Source organism: Sorex araneus, chromosome X (assembly GCF_027595985.1).
Source record: "Sorex araneus isolate mSorAra2 chromosome X, mSorAra2.pri, whole genome shotgun sequence".
Classification (NCBI taxonomy): Eukaryota; Metazoa; Chordata; class Mammalia; order Eulipotyphla; family Soricidae; genus Sorex; species Sorex araneus.
This window is the reverse complement of record NC_073313.1, coordinates 92,319,572-92,333,879: the sequence shown is the minus strand read 5'-3', so window position 1 is coordinate 92,333,879 and position 14,308 is coordinate 92,319,572. Positions and strand designations below refer to the sequence as shown.

Sequence of the window (14,308 nt, the reverse complement as noted above, 5' to 3'; positions counted from 1 at the left end):
CTTAGGACATTTAATTTTAAACATACCTGAAAAAACCTGGATTATTGAGAAGGCCATCTGCAGTAACTTTTCCTATTTTCTCCGAACAACTGAAGAGCTTTCTTTAAATGTCTATATACAGCTGGGACATAGAGATTGCAATAACTAATAAGCCAAATGCCCATCTAATCTGGCACCTTCATTTTGACAGGTGTCTAAATCAGATAGAGGCATTAGAAGTAATATATAAACACTTAGAATCCACCAATTATTCAAAACCATGCAACTGGGAATTTCTTTCATTGACCTTAGCCAGTAATCAGGTTTCCTCTGAAATATGCAAACTGATAGAAAATACTTTTATTTTGGCTGCTTTAAAAATTTTCATTCATGAAGGCAGCTGAAATTATCAAACTGTGATTTCATACACTAAAATAAAAATCGATTTTCTTTGCTACAATCATATGCTTTAATGCAATTATGTGCACATGAATATACATATATTTATCATCTATATCACAATCTCTAATATTTTTCTTCTAAATAGAATCACAAGTGAAAAGTATTCAGTTCAAAACATCAAAATGATGCTATGACTACCAAACATCACTTGGAAGAAGAGTAAAAATTTATTGATCAAATATTTAGAACCATACAGATGACTAATAATTTCCATTGTACATCCAAATGCCAAGCATTTGCTGAAAGGTCAGAGAAAATCAACAAAACCCGGAAGGTATGACACAAGTAGATACTAGGAAATCTACATATTCAGCAATGATGACTGGATGAATTTTTCATGTTCTATTCAGGTGTTGATGGGAAGGGCTACCATATAGTAGAAGGCAAATGCTGATTGACTCCTAGTGATACTCAGCCAGCTGTGCAGGTCAGTGATTGGCTGCTTGAGACCAGCAATGCAGTGCTGCTTGGAGTCAGTGGTTCTGGGGACCAACAGGGCTACACAATATTATGGGCTACACGTGCTCTGGGAATCAAATTCAGGGTTTCTGCAAGCAAAGCCCGCGCTCTGGCCCTTTGGGTGATTTCTAGGACCCTTAATTCATATATTTTATGTCACATAAATATAGTTCAAGTAACAAAAATAAACCAGTTCACCAAACATGTGCAATTCAATAACTAACATGGATGACAATGCCAATATTCCCTACAAATTAAAAATAAAAATATTATTTTCCTAAACTTATATTACTATTTTACTTGGTCATTAATAATTCAGTCAGGATTACTTGGAATAGTTATAGCCTTAAGTCCTAGTCACTTTAACTTTAAAAGTTACCGAGTAATATGTAACTATAGAGAGATACAAATCTATATTTGCATTACCAAACTATTTCAGGGAACCACTTTCTTGACCATTATAAATTTATTTACAGCTATAAGCTTAACAGAAAAAATATTAGGTCCACAGCTGGTTATTCCATGATAAAGAACTTAACACGGAACGCAATTCAGTTTATATTAGAATCTGTGATTCCAAACTCAATTTTGTAAGCTATAATCAGCCACAAAAATGTTGCAATGGAATAGAAAAAAAACCTTGAAAGCTCATTTCCTCATTATTGACTACTTTTCAACTGATAACTTAGTGAATTTAATTTAAAACAATCAGTATGCTTTATGATGATGAGCAAAGGTAATACTTTACAGATTTCAAATTTATTCAAATACATTTTATCTCTGAAAGAAAAAGTGAGAGAAAGACATTTTAATAAAACTGTTTTTATATTTGAAAAGAAGTTCAACTGAAAAATCCAAGCACTATTTATATTTAATTTTACTATTATCCTAGCCAGGCTTACTCAAAGTCTACAAAATTATAATTTGAAAGAACACATATTTTTCTATGTAAGAGCTATTATGAAACTATTTTACAGCTGTGAATATTCTTATAGAACAAAATTGGTCTGTAGCATGCATAAATACTAATAGAAATGTGCAAATCAAATCTTTATTTCTGTGATTATTTTTAAAGAACTGCTTGAGTAGGGACAAAGAGGGTTACGATAAGATCCTCAGGAAAATAACTGAGATGGCACTGATTTTTGTTCTGCTTAATCATTTATTGCTTACAAATTCAATTCTCCAGCCTTTTATAGTTACTTTCAGGGACCAACAGGCTGGCATGAAATTAAATTAACAAGCAGGTTCCCATCCTGAATTAGTGACTCCCAGCTGTCTGTCCCGTGTCTAGTTTCCATGGCAGTAGAAGAATTGGTGGAAAATGAGGTGCAGGAAATTGTAAGAAAAAAACATATCAAAACTCTTTAAGTTGATTTCTTTAAACGAATGAATCAGTACTGGGGACGGAATGGGGAGGCAGAACTAAAGTCAAAGTTTTTTTCATTTCCTTTCTTGTTCAAAAGGCCAGTGTGTTTTCTGATTTTTCTTTTTTTTATTTCATTTTTTTCTTGGGTAGTTGTTGTGGGATGCAAGCCACGAGAAATTTCTGAGTGCAGGGCCAGGAGTAACCCCTGAGCATCACTGGGTGTGACCCAAAAAGTCAAAAAATTAAGAAGAATAATAAAGAATTTTTTAAGATGTCTGAATATTCAGGATGACATTTGTTTCACTGCATATGTTATAATGACTCAAGGACCAAGGGTATTCCACATGTATTTTTAAAAGCTTCATTTTATTCTTTCCTTTTTGACTGACATGAAGACTCCTCTGCCTGTTGAGTGACATCAAACTATCCAGACACTAAAAATATTATCTTAACTAACCAGCTGATTGTTTGCATCACCCTAAACAAAATGTTGACATGACTTTACACTCACATACCGGGTTGTTACCAAGATATAGCCATAGACACCTATCTTAAGCACCAAGAAAAAATACCACGTTAATCATGATAAACTTCTACCATAAACAAATATAAGAAGACTCTGAATAAGACATCACAAGTGGGTGGGTGGGGGGAAACTGATATGAAAAGAGACCAACCCATTTTTCTCTCATAATTTTCCAGTAACTAATTCAATAATACAGCTAGAATAGGGTAGAGATGGAGAACTCAATATTTCAGAACCATTACATCATATTGAAAATGTGATCCAAGAGGTAGAGGTTAGTTGGCATGTATGCATGTTTCACCATATGCTATTGTTTACCTAAAGTGGAGGCTTGGACAGGAAATAAAATTCAGATTTTTTAAGCTGAAAATTAGCCAAGATAATATCTCTAGGTCTAGAAATGAGTCCCCAAGTTACATAAGAACTTAAAAATCTGCAATTAACAGATTCTGAATTATTATTTAAACATTTTGAATGCAACACCACCTGAAAGAAATCCTATTTCTAGTTAAAACTAGTTTGCTTTGATACATACAGTGGTATTAACAATGCAATTTACGTAACTATTCCCATACAACAAGTTTCAGTTAATGTTATACTCCAATCTTTCAGCCCTGTTTTTTCAGTTTCTGAATGTAAGCAAATTATTGATCTTGCTAAATTGTGCCATATAGTAAACTAAAAATATCCCTGTGCATTATATAAATTGCTATAGTACCATCAAGATTTATATAATTTATTTATTTAATTTTTATAACACCATCAAGAGACACTCATGGTTGAACCATCAGCTTTTAGTAATAATCAAAAGGTGTGTGAAGCCTTTCATCATAGTTATGTTTTCAGACTAAGCACGATTCCAGCTGGTTTTATTTGTATTTACTCTTCTCAGGTCAAAAATCAATAGAAAACAAAAAATAATGGACATAATGTACTATCCTGTATTTAAATGTTTTACCTTTGAAGGGAAGGAAAAATTATAGTAATCTCTGTCCAAAATACACACTTTTAATATTCAAATTTTGGAGGTGATTTAAAGCAATTATTGTGTGTAGGAACAGTCCTAAAATTGTATTTATTTATTGTATTTATTTTATTTTTTTATAACCAGGATTTTTATTTCCAGCCAAGGATATATGCTATTGATCAGATCTGCTAAAATCTATCCCTTACAATATTCTTTATCATTTAATTTGCTTTTTTTGTGCTAGTAATCCAATTCAAACCTATATTTCACAGTTAATGATAAGAATCTTCTTTTTTATTGAGTATGCACATATTATTACTTTTAGGGTAAATAAATAGGAATGCAAACTATCTATGTAATGTTCATGAAAGTATTTTATATTTAATATATGGTATTCTCACAAGATTGCTTAAAGTATAAGAGTAAATGAGAAATTATTCATATTTCTTTTTTAAAAAAAACTAATAGTTGAGTTAGAGTTAAAGTACTGGACTTCTTTTCACCTCAGGTCAGTAAGTTATAAATAAGTTAATTAATTAATCATTTATTTAGGAAATCTTAAGGAATTTATTAACCATAACCTATACCAGCACTTAATAACCAAAGAATGAAACTGATAGGCTTTCAGGAGAATCAAGCTTGAAACAAAAATAACATGGATTCTAATTACAACCTCTAATACTGAATGAAAAAATTTTTTGTTCTGTTAACAACAAACCTCCTTACCATTTCAGTGTTTTTAAGGATGTTATGAAAAATAAAGTTTCACTAAGTACTCTGTTTCCAAAGACAACATATTAAAATAATATTTTGCAGTTTTTCAATTTAAAGTAATATTCTATAGGGGAAAAAACCTTGAACTTGGCCTGTGCTATTTCAGCAAGAATCTTTGTATTAAGGAACAGCCACTGCAAGGGAAAATAAGATCATATGATATTTATACATATGAGATATGAACAGGTTATTCACACTTCAAATTAGGCCCTTTAATGAAATGGTAGTTACATATAATCTGATTTCACCTATTAACAAAGCTATATGTTTGAATATTTGGAATCTTATTATCACCTTTTAGGGTGAGTCTACAAAGCATTCTTCCTTCAGTCCTATTGTATATTTTGTCAAATCAAATGTAATTCATAATTCATAAATGAAACATGAAACTACAGATAAATAAGAATTCTTGTATTAAATCTTTTCGACAACATTCCCCCGACGTTGTTTTACCTAAAACCTTATTTTGTGCAAATGTTAACATTTCTCCCAAGTTGTTTTCCAAAAACACCTGTTTATTTTCTTTTCCCCCCAAAGCGTTCTGGGGGCAATCTGATAAACTTTGGCTTAACATGTAGAGCATGGGTTTATTATAGAAATTACATGAATCCCTTTTCAAATGCATCTTGTGACTGTTATTATGATTGATAGGTTCCAACATTAGTTTGACATAACTTGAAGTCTCTTAACTACCCTTAAAAATAACTTTGTCAAATTGCACCGTATTTTTTAAAAGGTCTCATAAACTTGAAGCACAAAGGCAAAACTGAGATTCTACTTTGAAGGGTCATCCTCGAGTTTATAAAAATACAGTTTTTGCACATTGGAGCTATGGAGGGGGGCACGGAGAGAAGCTAGCAAATGCAGGGTAAGCACGTAAAGATACGAATCTCCTTTCAATTTTTCCAAAAGGGCCTTTCCCTCTTAGATTGTACTCTTTCTTGGCAGCTCTGGAGTACCCTAGGTTCCCAAATGAAGTCTCCGGACTAAAAAGAGGGACCAAGATATTGCAGCCAAAAGATAATAATAAAGCAGGCATTTGCAATATGTCTCTTGACGAGCTTAAGAATTGAGGCTGAGTCTCTCCTTCTAGTGTTAGTAGTTTGCTGCCTATCACCAGAGACCCACCCTCTAAAATTCAAGAAAGCTGTTTATGACCCTGTCCACAAACGCGATCAATTTAAAGCTAATCCGAGAGTCCTATTCGAGTTGGCGGAGGGTTTTCCTTTCCTTTGGCTTCTCAAGCCATCACGGCCACTCATTGCCTTTCTTGGGTACTAGAACTTCTTTTTTCTAATTCTTTGGGCCACCTCAAAAGCATCTCCGGATTACGATCCCCGGGGTGGGGGCAACAAAACCGGAAAGTTCGGGGCGTCTCCTGGCCAATTGCTTCATATCGGAAGCTGGGGAGATTTTTCTATCCATATTAGCATATTGCCAATAGCGGAGATGCAAATCGACTAAACCAGAACCCGAAGCGGCCCCCGCCAAGCACGAGCTGCAAACCCGCCCCCACCCCTACTTTCCCCGGGGCGGAAAAAAAAATAGCTGTCGAGACGGCGTCTACTAGTGTAGTGAAATCGGCTGTCTCCGCAGTTGTAAACAACCGGATCCACTGGGTTTGCTGAAATGTTTAAATATACTCCCCCCCCCGCAAACGTCTCTACTCACCAAGTCGCGCTAACCGTCTCCCCTTCTACACCTCTAGGAAAAACATCTTAAAAGTCAGTAGGTAATCCACCGGTTGCGGATTGGGAGAAAGTGAGCTTCTAGTTCCCGGGGCGTGCCTAGCGGGTACTTGGCGCTCGCCAGCGGTGCCAGGACGCGGCTGGCTTCCCGCGGACCACGTCTCGGCAATGAAAAGCGAAAACACACAATCGCGCTCAGCAGACCGCGCGGCTGAGCTAACACCGACGGCTCCCGAGCGGCGGCGGCTGCGTCTAACCACTGTCTTTTAACAATGATGGGGAGGGGGGCTACTGGGAGGACCCCTCGGGTGGGGCTCCGGACGGCAGAAGGTTCCCGTAACGTCCGGGAGTTGTGCCCCGCACGCGGGCTTCCCGAAGTGGGCTCTCCGGAGCAATCGGGAAGCAAACAGGTACCAAAGTGCCTCCCAGCCCCTGAGCATCCTTCCTCCCAACACGCCCGGCACGGGAGCCTTGGGGCTGACTTGGGGGAGGGAGCTTCAGGTACGCGCGATCCCAGTGAGGAGACCCCTGTTCTCGACTGGGACCGAGCCCCACCCTTGTGCCCCGGCTTCTGGGTCCACTTGTTAGAGCGTCCGGGCTCTGAGCGAGAGCGGGGCGCTAAGGGGGCCCCCTTTTCGGAAGCAGGGACTTGGTGGGCAGAACTGCCGCCCTCGAACCCTCGAAGGGCAGCGCCCCCAGGGCCCGCTGGAAGCTACCAGTGCCAAGCCAAGGCCGACCTTCCGCGTCCCCCGGGTGGTCGAGACGCCCCCATCATCCCGACACCGACCTGGGGAGCCGCGAGGGCTGGGGTTCCAGCACGTTGCGCGGGACTCCCGGCACGGACGGAGCCCCACCGTTCCGAGCCGCCGGCCGCCACCCACTGCCCGCAGCCCCCGGGCGAAGTTCACCCGGAGTCCTTGGGGTGGGAGGAAGGGTCGCCGCGAGCTCGGGGGACGAGGGTGGGAGTCGGGAGAAAGGCACCCACCTCGTCCAGGCGCAAGTTTCAGCGGCGTTCCCAGGTGCGGCGCCTCCACCCGTCGCCAGGTGCTCAGCCCCGCCGGGCGGTGCAGCCCGCGGCCAGGACTTGGGGCTTCGCGGCCGGCTCCTGCGGGAGGCGACTGTAAATCCACATCACTGTGCGGGCTGCCGCTCGGGGCCCCCGCGTCGTTGTCCTCCGGCTAGCGACGGCGGCGGGGCGGCGCGGCGCTCACCGGCCGGCAGCCGCCGGGGGCTGGGACCGAACCTGGCGACGGCCGCGCTAGCGGACCGGCCGCCGCCGGAAGGATGCTGCGCCCGGGGGTCGATGCGCGCGAGTGCCTGTCTACGTGTGAGTGAGAGAGCGTGTGTGTGCGTGTGTGGTGGAGCAGGAGGGGTGAGCTCAGCGCCCCCCCCCCGGGGCACTCGGAGGTGAACTCCGGGCTAAGCCCGAGCCCCGCTGCTCTCCCGGGTTCGGGGCGTCTGCACGGCTGATGGCTGCGCTGTTGTTGCCGTGGCCGCCGCCGCCGCGCTCTAAGGCTGGTAGCGGTGGTGCAAAAAATGTTTCTCCGCTACTCCAGACCGAAAAACCTGCCCTAGCTACTGAGCATGCCCGGTTTGACAGCTCCACAATCGAGGGTTTTTTTTTTTTTTTCTTTTCCCCAAGACTCCAGGTTTTAGCCGCAGCTGAGACTCGGGAGGGGAGAGGAGGGGTGGGGGGAGGAGGAGGAGCAGCAGCAGCAGCACGAGGAGAAGGGCTGAGGGAGCAGGTAGCAGGCAGAGGAAGGGAAATCGACAAGAGAAAAATCTGGGTGCCAGAGGGTGGGGAGAGGGAGGGAAGGAGAAAACTGGGCACAGGAGCCGAGGAAGAAAATATGGATCAACAAAATGTTAATTGCAATTGCGTGCCTTAATGAGTCCCCTGATCAGGTACGCTCAGGGACAGCTTTGATCACCGACCCCCCCCTCGATGATTAGGTGTATTGAGGGTTGAGGGAGTGTTTGGCATACCCCAGATCAACCTGGGACAGTGTTTCATAGTCATGGCATACACAAACGCGCGTACACACACACAGAGGCGCGGGGGTGGGGGGACGATTTCTGCTGTGATGTGTAAAGCCTCAGGACTAACTCAGAGAAAGCCTGAAGTCTCTAGCCAGTATTACTTTGGGGAAAGAAAAAAAATAGCAAAAGAAAGAAGAAAGGGAGAGAGAAATGTTTGCTTTCTTCCTGCTCCCCTCTCCAAGCCTTTTAGATAAAGCAAGCCCGGGAGTCCGGTGCTTAAGTGACCTGCAAACTCTCTTGTGTCCAGGGGAGAGCACCGCTGACTGCCTCTGGCCGACAGTGTGACACAAGCGCGCCAAGGCCAGCCACACGCAGCCTCCTGGCGGCACGTCTGGGCAACGCTGACCATGACCCCAAGGAGAGCAGCCCAGCCGGCCCTGTCCTTAGACTCCTAGGGCACCTAGCCCGACGCACCCAGGACACTGCCCTCCCTGCACGCCTCCCTTGCCACCCTCCTCTGCTTTCTCAAAAAAAAAAAAAAAACGTACAAGAGGAATCTGCAAGCCCCGAAACTCGCTTGGGGAGCCTTGGGAGTCCTACTGGGCATGCTCAGGACTTGGGGCGCCTCGCGTGGAGGAACTCTGTGGCCGCAACATCTGCAGAGCCGGGTCAGAGCTAAGTCTAAAGTGGGCGGCGTTGATGCCCGCTCGGAGTTTCACTTGCGCTGCTGGAAAGGGCGGCGGCGACGCCCACGCCCGCTTTTTCTTTTCTTTTTCTTTTTCTTTTTTTTTTTCTTCCTTGCCGGCTACTCACTAAGAGTCAAATCCTGGGAGATACCAAGTGCCGAGCCAGGGGAGCCGCAGCAAGCGGGGTGCAGGGGAGCCTCGCGTGCTCGCAGCCCCCTGTCCCCTCGGGCGGCCGCCGCGCCTCGGGCAGGTAGGGGGCGCGCCGCACAGCCCAGCCAGCCCTGAGAGCGTTCTCCCGGCGCGAGAGACAGCGGGACGCGTCGAACCCTCTTGGGGAGAAAAGCATGTCCGGATGGTGTTCTTGAGTGTTGCGGGGCGGGGGGAGAAACGCGGGGGGGTGTGCCTGTGCCTGTGTGCATGCACGTTTGCAATGGGGCTCGGCAAGAGCACGCACTGGGAACCGCGAGGCGATCGCAGAGTTGAGAGCCCGCTAGGGGTTGCAATAAGGCTCGTTTTGAGCTTTGGCTGGCGCTAATTACTGGGAAGAGTTGCTGGCGGCGTGCAGTGGGCGCGCACCAAAGCGTCCAGCTGTTCTCCTCTCTGGGTGGTTGCAGCTGCGCCAGGAAAGCGTCGGGACAGATGATGGTCTCCGCGCGCCTGAGCGAGGGGGCCACATTCGGGTTTTGAAAGTCCAGGGTTTCGACAGAGACGCCAGGGGGAGATCTCAGGACCCCGTGTTCCCATCTTCCTGCCTTTCCACCCAGGTATTTGCAAAGAGTGAGCATGGTAAAGCCGAACACTACCAAGTCAGGAAATCTACCGTGCAGAACACTTGGGGTGGAGGGGGCGCGGGCACTCCAACAGCACGTTTATTCCCACTGTCCCTTTTTGAACAGTGTCTTTGCTTCCGGCAGGAAACGTTTAGATCCCCGCCACTCTGGATAACTGCCCCCTCCCAACACACACACACACACACACACACTCACACACACACATACACACACAGACACACACCGACGCTCTGCCAACAAAGAAACAAAAGATGACAACCCGATTCTGTACGGGAGTAGCAAAGGCTTCCTGAACCATCTCTCTGCTGGACTATTGGGGGGGGGCCGCGAGGGGGAAGCAATGCAGAAGGAGAAATAGCTAGAAAACCTGCCTAGCCCCCAATTTTTAAAGAAGCCTTCCTTAAAAATCCACTCTCCTTTTCCAAAACAAAATAAAATCATGTGTCTGTGTGATTTTATAAAATCTATGTATCTACATTAAGACCTGAATAAAAGAAAGCTGCCCATTAACGACTACCAGAACCCTAAACTCTGGAGGGAAAAGACTTTTCTTTGAGTGTACCTCAATATTTACCTAAGAGTTGTGTAAGGAAGGAAAAAAATATCTGACAAGTTACTTCTCCAGTGGCTCAAAACCCCCGGTCTCAGGAAATTCTGTAAGAAACCATTAAGATTGAGTCCTCCCTTTCATGGAAAAAAAAATTCTGGAATAATGGAAGTGGACAAATCATAACAGCCATGGGCATGGGATGTAGGGTTTAATACCAGCATTTCATCACTGCCTGCCTCTTTGTTATTCTTTTTGAAGACACAGGAAGGAAGGGACAGTCGCTACCTGGGGATTTCATGAAAGGAAACTCAGCTTGTTCCTCTCATGGCAATTTGGCAGTGGCAGTCAGTTTAATCATTTTTTAAAAACTGTCCTCCACCACCTCTGTTTCTCTCACATTCTTCTCTTTCATTTTCCTTACCTGCCTTCTACAGCTCCCTGGAGTCCTTAATTCATTTGGTGTGTACCTGTCTCCCTTTAGTTCTTTCAAAAAATTGTTTCCCTTTCTAATTCCAAAGTACAGAAAGCTCTGTCACTTTTCTTCATTTCCTAAGAACTGATTTAAGGCTTTTGAATCTCCCATAACCTGATACTGCAGGTGGATTTACTATAGCATTTATTCAACCTTAGAGATTCTCAGGACACATTTAAGCAACAGAAAATTGCAGAATTTTCTGGTCGTTTTGCTCATGGAACCAAGAATTTCTATTTCAGATGTGGATATCAAGGCAGAAGATATACTGAATTGCCACTTGCAGAATGACCATTATTCAGGAAAATATGACCAAATATGACTTGCCCTATATAGATCAGATTTTAGATTATATTATTCAGATAATTTGATAAAAATTTAACAAGAGCCAGATATGCCTTATCTTTTATAAAGACCACATGCATGCACTCATTCTCACTACTAATGTAATTATATAAATTAAATTCAGTGAATGGTTATGATGCATCTCCTGTGTTCCCAGAACTGAGCAGGTAAAGAAATTGAGACCTAAAGTAGCTCGGAGTTATTCAAATGTGTGTGAACAATTCACTAATCAACAAGCATATCTCGAGTGGCTGTTAACTATGTACCTAGAACAATTTAGTCCTAGAAAATACTGACAGATATTCTGGTCGTGATATTTTAAAGCACTTTTTATTTAATCCACAGGTGACAATCCCTACAAGGAATGCATAATGGAAAATATCATTTATTTCAATCTTATTTCTAAGTACGCTCATCAGTAAGAGTATAAGTACTATGATATTAGAAGACTAAAGTCAATAACAATTATATAAAGAAAATCAATGTGAAGCAGCTGAAATGACAGTGTTTTGTTTGGCTGTTTGTCTAATGGGAAGATATTTTTAAAGGTACATTTCTAATTCATACTTGTTGTGGTAAACCATTATTTCCCATAGCAACTGATAAGTGTCATCCAGAGATCTTGAACCAGATATTATGAATGGTGCTGGCACCTTAAATTTTGGCTACTATGATTGGAAGCAAAAAGGGTAGCTTATTGATTTTCTACCCAGTATCTATAAAGAGAGCTGTAAAATTACAGTCACCAACTTGATGTTGAGTAGTGCCCATTTCCAACTTACTGTGTGCCTCTCTGGGGAAAGCTAATCACGTTGGAAAAAGTATACTGGTGTCTGCATAGAAAGAGTTGGTAGCCAAGATTCTGCATGTGTCTGTTCAGAAGAGAGTCACCCATGTTTTTTTTTATTTCACACACTCAAGTAAGACTCAGGAAAACACTGACAAATGAATTAAAGTCTTCCTTTTATTACCACTTAGTACCCAAAAGGAGACTCTGGTGTGTAATCACGAAATGGCTAGGGAAACCCCATGGTTCTCTCTCTGTCACCGCCTGCGTTTGGTGGTCTAGGGCCACTTCCCCACCTGGGACGGCCGATGCTATAGGTTGGTAAAGGAGGAAACGAAGGTCACCAGGTTGGTTGGTGAATACTTGCCGTTTATTCCATTCCCCCCACGTGCCTGTTCCAATCTCACTAAGCCCCTCATTCTAGTCTTGCTCTGCCCCTCATTTCCGTCTCTTCCTGTCTCTCCCGCTCATCTCTCCTTCCTCCATCTCACAGCCTGGTTTCTCTCTAGTCTCTCCCCATCTCCCCCGCACACAACTGGAAGTAGCAACCACATCCCCATCTGGCCTGGTAACACAATCAACATATGAAAGCCCTTCTTCTTCTGCTCAAGGGCAAAATACCGCTTAGGGGTGTTTCTCCTTTCCTTAGTCCAATAACTTAATTAACATCTTACTGAAATCTTAATTCTATTTCTTTTTTTTAAGTCTCAGTCATATAATAATCAAACCCCTATCCCTTCACCAGTGCACATGTTCCACCACCAAGAACCCCCAATATACCCCTCTCCCACACCCACCCCCCTACCTGAGTGGCTAATAATCTTCACTTTATTTTCTCTATACTTTGAATACATTCAATATTTCAACAGATAACCACTATTTTAATTCTATTTCTTAATATTAGTTATTTATTTTGTATGGACACAGTAAGAGATACATTAAGCTTATAGTGTGGCTCTCCTGGGGACATCTTGCTATAGATCTCAGACTACAGTGCTCAGGCCAGATTAATCTTTCTTAACCCTAACAGGGTTCTAATCCAGCTGTTTATTTTTGGATCATGACAGAATTTGTCCATGACCATGCTCTTAACTTATAGTTAAGTATTATGGCACTTTGGCCTGGCTCATTTCGATGCCAGGGTAGCTTACAGCTTGCCCTGGGTCTGTCCAGTCCCTTGTTGGGATTCTGGTTTTGGGGTGCAAGGAAGTAAGGGCAACTGAGGCTTAAGTCGAGAGAAGAGATGCCCAGGAGTAAATGTTATTAGGAGTCAATTAATTCCCAAGTTACAAAAGCACAGCATTAACTATCTTCTTATGTCTATACAAAAAACGACATTACTTTGAATTAAATATGCAAAGGACTTAAGGAGAAGAGAAAAGCAGTGTTTAGAATTTAACAGAGTCTGATTAGGAGAGAAAGGTGATTGACCAATTGGGGAACCAGAGAACAAAGAAAGGGGTTACAAAGAAACAAAGAGGGATCAGAGCACTGTAATGGGAGTAACCAATAAACCTAAGCTCCCTGTGGAAAGTCAGAAAGGACAAACTAATGTTATCCTACACTCTGGACTTTCTTTTACTGCTGGAATTCTTAGTGGAGGCAAAGTATTTCATTTTTTATTTACCTTTGGAGTCTAATATGTCACTTTGTATTCCATATTGAAAATCATGATCATGGAAGTGTATATTCGTACAAACCATCCCTCAGTGGAAAGGGTCTACCAATACTAGTGTACCTTAAAAATACTTTCAAAAATAAGTGTAACTCTTATGCAGAATTAATCATAAATTTCAGAAACCAAGTTTTCTCAATAGGGTGCAGTGTCAATTTATTTGTATTAGTGTTGTAATGAATTCAAATAGTTGCCTAAACTTAAAATTACAGATGGTTGAAAGAACATAGCCTTTAAATTTCTATGAAATTCACTTATGTCTGATCTGCATATACATAAAAATAGGGCAATAACAATAATTTGTGCCCTCATAAAGATTATGCAGAGCCTCCCCCTGAAGATCTGAAAGCTGGCTTTATGCTAGTATTTGTCTTTTATTGGAAATACTTTTAAGAATATTACTTTTTGGCACTTTTTAACTATCAGAGTTTTTGAAAGAGGAAATATTGATTTCAAAATGTACTATGATTTCTGTTTGAAAGATGAAATTGCACTCCAGAAAAAGAATTTGAATAGAGTATAGAACAATTAGGATTGTTCTGTTGGCATTTTAAATGCACTTGCACTTCCCTCTAACTTTGTGACCTTGTCATCATAACCTTTTAAGTGAATTATTATCATGATTGAGTTACAGGTAACTATTAATTTGAATTGCAATAATGAAAGCATTTAGTGCTTCTAAAATGCATGCTTAAAATTGGCCATAAGAAGACTTTTATAGCCACATATATTAAGAATTGCTAGTAGATGCTCACAATTATTAGGGTAGTCTATCATAAACAGATTTTAATGCATTTT

At 42.3% G+C, this 14,308-nt stretch overlaps 1 protein-coding gene across 1 annotated transcript in view; it reads right to left on the bottom strand.

The window, feature by feature from the left end:
- TENM1 (teneurin transmembrane protein 1) overlaps positions 1-7,343 on the bottom strand; it is a 1,051,200-nt gene extending 1,043,857 nt beyond the window's left edge. The window contains exon 1 of the mRNA XM_004606346.2: positions 7,210-7,343. The gene's annotated coding sequence lies outside the window, so the exon portion shown is untranslated. The remainder of the gene's footprint in view (positions 1-7,209) is intronic.
- Between the last annotated feature and the right edge of the window lie 6,965 nt (positions 7,344-14,308).